The 7664-nt window shown below is 43.7% G+C and overlaps 1 protein-coding gene and 1 long non-coding RNA gene across 3 annotated transcripts in view; both read left to right on the forward strand.

Annotated features, from left to right (window-relative positions):
* The first annotated feature begins 813 nt into the window (after positions 1-813).
* On the forward strand, positions 814-7529 carry LOC115063819. The gene is made up of 2 exons (XR_003843685.1): positions 814-907; positions 7211-7529. It is a non-coding gene; the product is annotated as an uncharacterized LOC115063819 (long non-coding RNA).
* Positions 7530-7587: 58 nt separating this feature from the next.
* Csde1 (cold shock domain containing E1) overlaps positions 7588-7664 on the forward strand; it is a 30401-nt gene continuing 30324 nt past the window's right edge. Inside the window, exon 1 of one of the 2 annotated variants that reach the window (XM_021197154.2) lies at positions 7588-7623. The gene's annotated coding sequence lies outside the window, so the exon portion shown is untranslated. The remainder of the gene's footprint in view (positions 7624-7664) is intronic. The other variant, XM_029537325.1, reaches the window with a different exon arrangement.

A 7664-nucleotide genomic window follows, 5' to 3' on the forward strand; every position in this document is an offset into this window, starting at 1 on the left:
GTCTACAGAGGTCTGCAGTTTCTCTGAATAACCAACTGAAAGTATGGGTAAGAAGTACACTTGGCAGGTTGTGGTGGCAACACCCCTTTAATGCCAGAACTGGAGAGGCAGAGGAAGAGGAATCTCATGTGTTCTAGGCCAGCTAAATCTACACAGCAAGTTCTGGGTGAGTCCCACAACTCACAAGGAAAGTACATTTGGATGAGAATGTTCTACTCTTTCAGCCTTTTAAATACTTATTCAGGCTGACACACTACAAATATCTTCTGGTAACTGAAACGGGCAGTTAAAGTGGTTTGGGAATTTTAGATGTTATTGATTATACAGCCTCGCTTATTTTTGTCTGTCTCAAGCAATGTAGTTTCTGGAAGACAAAAGCTTTACAAATTACTTTGTTAAAAACTTTTCTCTAAACCAATGAAATCCCTTCTAATGTAGGAGACAGGAGAAAGACTGTCCCGTGACTAAAGAGAAACTGCGGCTTGGACTCCTGGATTATTGCTGAGGAAAGTGCTGCTCTGCCCTCAGAACTGTTCCTACTTAATAAGGTCTCCTCGAGCCTCATAGCCGAAACCTTTCGGGCTCGCGAAAACCGGAGACGCCTAAATTCGCCCTCCGCCCCGCCCCCAGCGTCGCCGCAGAGCCAGTAAACGCCGAGATTGCTGCGGGCCGTACCCAGGGGCGAGCCTAGAGAACAGAGTCACCAGCCTGCGTGTGGATAAACGCCGGTCACCGGCTGGCGTCACTCAGCCCTTGCGCGCAAGCGTACTAAGAGCACGCTCCCCCCCCCACCTTCCCGTGCACGCGCTCGGAGCCTGCAACTCTCGCGAGAGAAGCGAGATTTATTCCTACGTACCGGGCCGTGCTGCTTATGGCGGCGCTGGAGAGGGGGCGCTGAGCTGTTGGGGTGAGTACGACCTCAGTGTTAAACTGGGGGTAGCAACAAGCCAGTTTCAAGACAGCCGAGGAGACTCAGGTTAACGGGAGGGACCTCTGAGTGTCAGAGTGGGCACTCCTAGAATTCCGGATGGAGGGGAGTTCAGTGTGAGTTCCTACTCCAGGCGTCCCTTTTTCGTCCTGGCTTCAACCGTCTCGGCCTCAGGGCCGGCCGCGGAGCCTTAGTGAGGAGGTGAGGCCAGGGGGTGCGTGTGGCGGCGGTGTCGGTGTCGGTGACGGTGACTGAAGTGGGGGGAGGGAGCGAAAATGGAAACTCCGACCGCAGCCAAGATGGAGGCAGAGGGTGCGGGGCTCGGGCGCGAAGGCTGCCGGGAGCTGTAGTCCGTCCTCATCCCCCTCTGCGGCTTGGCGGGGGAAAGGAAACTACAAGTCCCGGCGGGAGGGGTGAGGGGGTGGTGGCGCGGTCCTTTGTGTGCAGCTGGAGGAGGCCGGGGAGAAGGGCCTGTTCTTTTTTCGGGACCTTGTCTGTTTTGGCCGTCACTGGCTTTGGGGATACGACTACGACTACCAGAACGCAGTGCGGCAGTGGCGCCTTCTTTGTGTGTGGGTTGAGACCCTTTTCCATCTAGGGGAAGTGCTTAGGAACACCTCTTTTCCCTCAGCCACATCTGACCCTAGTGCGGCGGAATTGACACCTTCACTCACAGGCTCTTATGACTGGGTCTCCACACCTAACTGTCCTTTGGGGTTTGAAAAAGGAGTCGGGCCCCGTTCTAGGCACGTGTCTCCCACCTTTCTGCCTGGGGTAAATGGCATGCGCTAGGAGAGTTCTGTGATGCCCTCCCTCCGTGGTGCAAGCGCTGGCCTACATTGTGCAATGAATGGCTTGGCTTTGTCGTGTATCTAGTGTTAGAGGCCCAGTCGGAGAGCAAATTAAATTGGAAGATTTGACCATCGAATGTTTCAACCATACGAAATCTTAGTGCCCCGGTTCTTTTGCTTTAAAGAGTTAACCTTAGAAACACCTTTGTGGCTGGTCGCCAACTCGACTCACAGGTGAGCAGGGAGTCCTTAACGCTTTCCACTGCAGAAAACAATCTGAACATTATTAGACCACTTAGTTTCCTTGTTCTGCAACTAAAATGAGCAAAAAGATGGTGCTGTTTAAGCAGTTGAGGGGGACAGGCAGAGAGGAACTAAGGATGTTTAAAGGTAGTAGTTGAGTTTGGACATTATGTTAGGCTGCTGTGAACTTTAAGTTTACAAAACTGCCAAGTTTGTTTTTCTTTTGTTTATTGGTTATGGCCTTAAACTGCAATCTAGGTTAGCCTTGAACTGGCTGGCTGTCCAACTGCCTGCTTGCACTAACCTTAAAAAAAAAAAAAAAAAAAAAAAAGTTCCAAATTATAGGGCATTAATTCAAGCTACCAAAATGCTCAGTCAGCCTTCCTTTCCTTTCCTTTTCTTTTATTGAGATAGGGTCTTACTGTGTAGCCTTGTCTAGCCTTCAAACTAACTCTGTGAACCAGGCTGGCCTTGAAGTTACAGAGATCTGCTTGTCCCTGCCTCCCAAGTGCAGGATTAAAGGCATGCACTACCGCCATGCCTGTCGATCATCTTCATGTTTAGGTACTAGGAGGCAAACTCATTACTAAATTGACAGGCGATATAATTATTAATGTGGATAAGAAGCAGATTGTGCACATAAACAGCCAAACAGCCACAAATATATAAGTTATAAAATCTAGGCAGTAGTTGTCCATGCCTTCTTTAGTCCCATCACTACAGACCTAGCACTTCTGAAGCAGAGGCAGGCAGATCTCTGAGTTTAAGGCCAACTTAATCTGCAGAGCAAGTTCTAGGACAACCAGGGCCACATTGAGAAACCTTGTATCAAAATATTAAAAATCAAAAAGAACCTTGGATCTAATATTTGTCCTTGTTTCTTTTACTCTTAGAACTGGAATGTAAAGAGATGGTAGTAGTTTGGGTTCGCAGCTGCTCTGGTGTTTACCATCACCATGAGTATTTATAGCAGCTGAGTGGAAAAGCAAAGTATTTGAAGCACGGAAGATAGGTTTTCTTTTTTTTATAAAAATAAGTTCTGACTTAAGTGTAACCTTTATAGGAGTGATTGGAAATTGTGGTAAGTTTCCAGCAAATGAAAATTGTGAAGATTATGAACTGTTTTCTTCTTTCCCGCCCTCCTTTCAAGTAGCCCTCCAGTCATCCCATTCTTATGTCTGTAAACCTTAGTTCTGATGTATACAGTTTAGTGGCATTAACTACTTCTCTATGAGGTCTGTACTTTTTTTTGTTTGGTTGGTTTTGGTTTTGGTTTTCGAGACGGTTTCTCTGAATAGCCCTGGCTGTCCTGGAACTCACTTTGTAGACCAGGCTGGCCTTGAACTCAGAAATCTGCCTGCCTCTGTTTCCCGAGCGCTGGGATTAAAAGAGTGGTGGCAGGGCTGTACTTTTTTAAGCAAGGTAGGTGATACAAGGAAGTTCCTTTTGGATGATTTTTTTTTTTTTAAGTAGTAGAATATTAAGGGGCTGGTGAGATGGCTCAGTGGGTAAGAGCACCCGACTGCTCTTCCGAGGGTCCTGAGTTCAAATCCCAGCAACCACATGGTGGCTCACAACCATCTGTAATGAGATCTGGCTCTGTCTTCTGGAGCGTCTGAAGACAGCTACAGTCTACTTACATGTAATAAATAAATAAAACATTTAAAAAAATAGAATATTAAGACTTGCAAAATCAAGTTGAAATGTTGACATTTTGTAAGACACAAAGAATTGTGTCTTTTGAAGCTTTCTTTTCTGAAAACAAAGGGAGAATCATTTTGAGATCTTTTGCCCAAGCTGTTTCAAAAGTTGGGAAGCTTAGACAGGAGGATCTTGAGTTGGAAGCCATCCTGGGCTACATAGGGAGACCTTGTTTCACAACAGGAAACAAATTCAGAATTTTATACAGTGGTTACAACTATAAAAATTTAGTTAGTGGCAATAATTTATGTGATGAAACTGCTGTGACTTGTGGTGTTCTGGGTTTTTGAGTGTGTGTGTCCACATAACATACATATACATGTTTTTCACAGTAGGGTTTCTCTCTGTAGCCCTGGCTGTCCTGGAACTAGCTCTGTAGACTAGACTGACCTTACCAATCTCAGAGATCCTCTTGCCTGCACCACTACTGCCTGGCATAACTTAAGTTTTGTTTTGTTTTTCTTCTTGAATCTCATCATTCTAAGACAGGGTTTCACTGTAGACAAGTCTGGCCTCTGTCTCCTGAGTGCTTGTCTTAAAGGTGTATGTCACCACTACCAGGGCACTTGTTTTTAAATTCCTTTTACCCAAGCAGGATTTAGAAATCCCCTTTATCTTGCATTAGATGTTTTCCACTTGAATGTGGTAATAATAATTAAAAACAAACCAACACAAAACTTTAGAAATATTTAGTGTCTTTTAATGCTAAGGTACAGCATTAATATAAAGTTGAAAATAAATGTCTCTGCTCTTTCCCAACATTGCACAGGTAAAATATACCATTGGTTTAAAGCTATATATTGCATTTCTGTTTGTCCAACTTGGTAACTACAAACTCTAGTAAGCAAGCCTCCTTTTATTAGTTGAAATCTTTGCCTAGTAAACTTACTGTTGCTTTAAAAGGCATGCTTTTCCTTCTCAGTTGATGGCTTATTCTGCAGTGTTTTAGCCACTAAGCTAGGTGTGGCTATTAAACATTGAAAATGTAACTTGAGAACTGGGCATGGTGGTTCATGTCTTTGATCCAGCAGCTAGGAGACAGGAGCAGGTAGATTAGAGTTTGAGGCCAGCCTGGCCTACAGAGTGAGTTCCAGGACAGCCAGGGCTACACAGAGAAACCCTGTCTCAAAAAAACAAAACAAAACAAAACAAAAAGAGTTTGACTGGTGTGCTGGTGTGCTCAAAGTTCTGGGTTCAGGCCCCAGCCCAGCATAAAACTGAATATAGAGGCAAACCCAGCAATCCCAACTCCAGGGAGTTCAAGGTCATGTTCGACTACTTGGTGTCTCAAAAAATAAGACCTAGCATAGAGTAGGTTTTTGTTGGAAAATTTCTTTAGCTTCCCACCCTGTCTGTTGTGTTTAATAGCAGTTCCATGCTGATTTTTTTTTTTTTTTTTTTTTTTTTTTTTTTTAATATATATTTTCTTTATTTATATTTCAAATACTATCCTGAAAGTCTCCTGAACATATCATAATTCAAAATGCATGCAATCCAACATCCAACATAGCCACTGGCTTTCCTAGTTTCCATGTTTTTTTTTTTTTTTTTNTTTTTTGGTTTTTCGAGACAGGGTTTCTCTGTATAGTCCTGGCTGTCCTGGAACTCACTTGTAGACCAGGCTGGCCTTGAACTCAGAGATCTGCCTGCCTCTGCCTCCCAAGTGCTGGGATTAAAGGCGAACACCACCACGCCCGGCTCCATGCTGATTCTTATTTTTAAATGTCCCTAGTATCCAGATCTCTAACAGCCCAGCCCAGTTGTTACTACTAAATATATACAAAAGGATAGTTGCATCAATTTTTTAGTTCCCTTTTTTTGTTTTTCGAGACAGGGTTTCTCTGTATGGCCCTGGCTGTCGTGGAACTCACTTTGTAGACCAGGCTGGCCTGGAACTCAGAAATCCGCCTGCCTCTGCCTCCCAAGCGCTGGGATTAAAGGTGTGCGCCACCACGCCCGGCTTTTAGTTCCCCTTAATAGATTATGACTTGTATTTTTATTTTTTATTATTTTATTTACATATTTTGTTTAGTATTTCAAGACAACCTGGCAATTTATATTATTAGTTATCTAAAGTTTTGGGGTTTTGTTTGTTTGGGTGGTTGGTTGGTTGGTTGATTGATTAGCTTTTGTTGTTGTTGTTTTGTTTTTTTTTTGTTGTTTTGTTTTTCTTCGAGCCCTGGTTGTCCTGGAACTCACTTTGTAGACCAGGCTGGCCTCGAACTCAGAAATCTGCCTGCCTCTGCCTCCCGAGTGCTGGGATTAAAGGCGTGCACCACCACTGCCCGGCTTTTGTACTTCAATTTATAAGTGTGCAAGTACACAATTGTGTAGGTTGCACAGGACAGCTTGCCAAGTCAACTCTCTTCCACCACGTGGGTCCTGGGAGTCTTGGTGGAAAAGTCTTTACATACTGAACCATTTCAGTGGCTTTTAACAATTTTCTATTGCATTTTATTTTGTGTGTATATGTGTGGGCACACAAATGTACCATAGTGCTTGTGCCCTGGTAGTCTGTCAGAAAACAGATTGCAGGAGCTCCTTCTCTCTCGTAATCTGGCTCCACTGCAGCTGTCTCAGTGTCTTCCCACTGTTGCCAACCCTCTCTTCTATGTAGGCTGGCCTAGTCACTTCCTCTGAAGTACACCACACTTGTCATTGTTCATTCATGCTGGAGGTTTTGACTTGAAGCAAGACTTTTAAAAAAAAAAAAATTCCATGAGAGTCCATGCTTTTAATCCATCACTCAGGAGGCAGAGGCGGGTCGATCCCTGAATTTGAGGCCAACCTGGTCTACAGAATTCCAAGACAGCTGGGTCTACAAAGAGATACTATGTCTTGCACTTCCCCCAAAAATGCCACGAGGGACAACAAGATGGCACAGTGGGTAAAGGAATTGAGTTCAGTCCTAGGAACCTAAGGTGACTTCCAAAAAACCATCTTGACATCCATGCATGCATGCCATGGTTTTTAAAGAGAAATCACATAATGCTACAGGGTTCCTATTTTCAAAGAACTTAATATTTTGTAGTTGTTCAGGCTTGTCTTAGTGATCTTTATGTGCAGGATACTTAGTAGTTTATTTACTCTTAGTTTTCCAGGTTCTGTTCAGATTCCCTCTTGGTTGTATGTGTTCCCTGTATTACTTTGCTGCTAGTAAGTGGTAAAAGGAGTGTGTCTACTGGTGTAGTTTGTTAGCCAGGTGGTTAGCCTAGCAACTGAATTTTGTGTTGTGTATTCTACTTTTCTCCAGTGTAGCTTTTCTGATCTAGATTGCGTACTTCAATGGGGAGTTACTTTATCTAACACACAGATTCTTCTGTAAGATGCTTGTGCTAGCTGGATATCATAACTTTGCAGGTGATGAAGAGATTAGCAGGACTTTGGGATAATTTGGGGTCTTTGCAGAGGATATAGGCTATCCTCACTTGAGTACTCAGGAGTGAACACTTTCAAGTACCTGCATCACTGGACAGTGATTCTAAGCCTCCCACTCTCTGACCCTGGTTCTCTAATAGCTAACTCTTATCTTTGTTTCTACCTCCAGTATGAAGTGTAACGGAACAGACTTTACCACCTGAAACTGCTGCTTCAAGTTCAGATCAGGCAAGGAACAGACCCGCAACAACCAACAACACCAAAGAAGAGTACACAAGTTGAAGAAAGACACAACACTTGATCTGAAACAAGAAGTTTGTGCCTACTCAACAGCTTTGAAAGAGCACTTCCCAACGCTGCTAGTAGTCTTTGCTTTCTTCAGTGCTGGACTGTGAGGTTGCCCGGTGCAGCAGCAGTTGTATTCTTTATTAGCTTGGTAGATCATTTCCTCTCGCTCTCCTTTTTTTTTTTTTTTTTTTTTTTTAAAATAAATACTAGCAACTTTCATCCTCTGGAACTTGTTCTGATAAAAGAAGATCAGCAAATACTACTGAAAGTGCAATATTTGATTATCACTGCGAGGTAGGTTTGAATTTTTATTGGTTAAGAATAAATGAGCTGGA

Source organism: Mus pahari, chromosome 4 (assembly GCF_900095145.1).
Source record: "Mus pahari chromosome 4, PAHARI_EIJ_v1.1, whole genome shotgun sequence".
Taxonomy (NCBI): domain Eukaryota; kingdom Metazoa; phylum Chordata; class Mammalia; order Rodentia; family Muridae; genus Mus; species Mus pahari.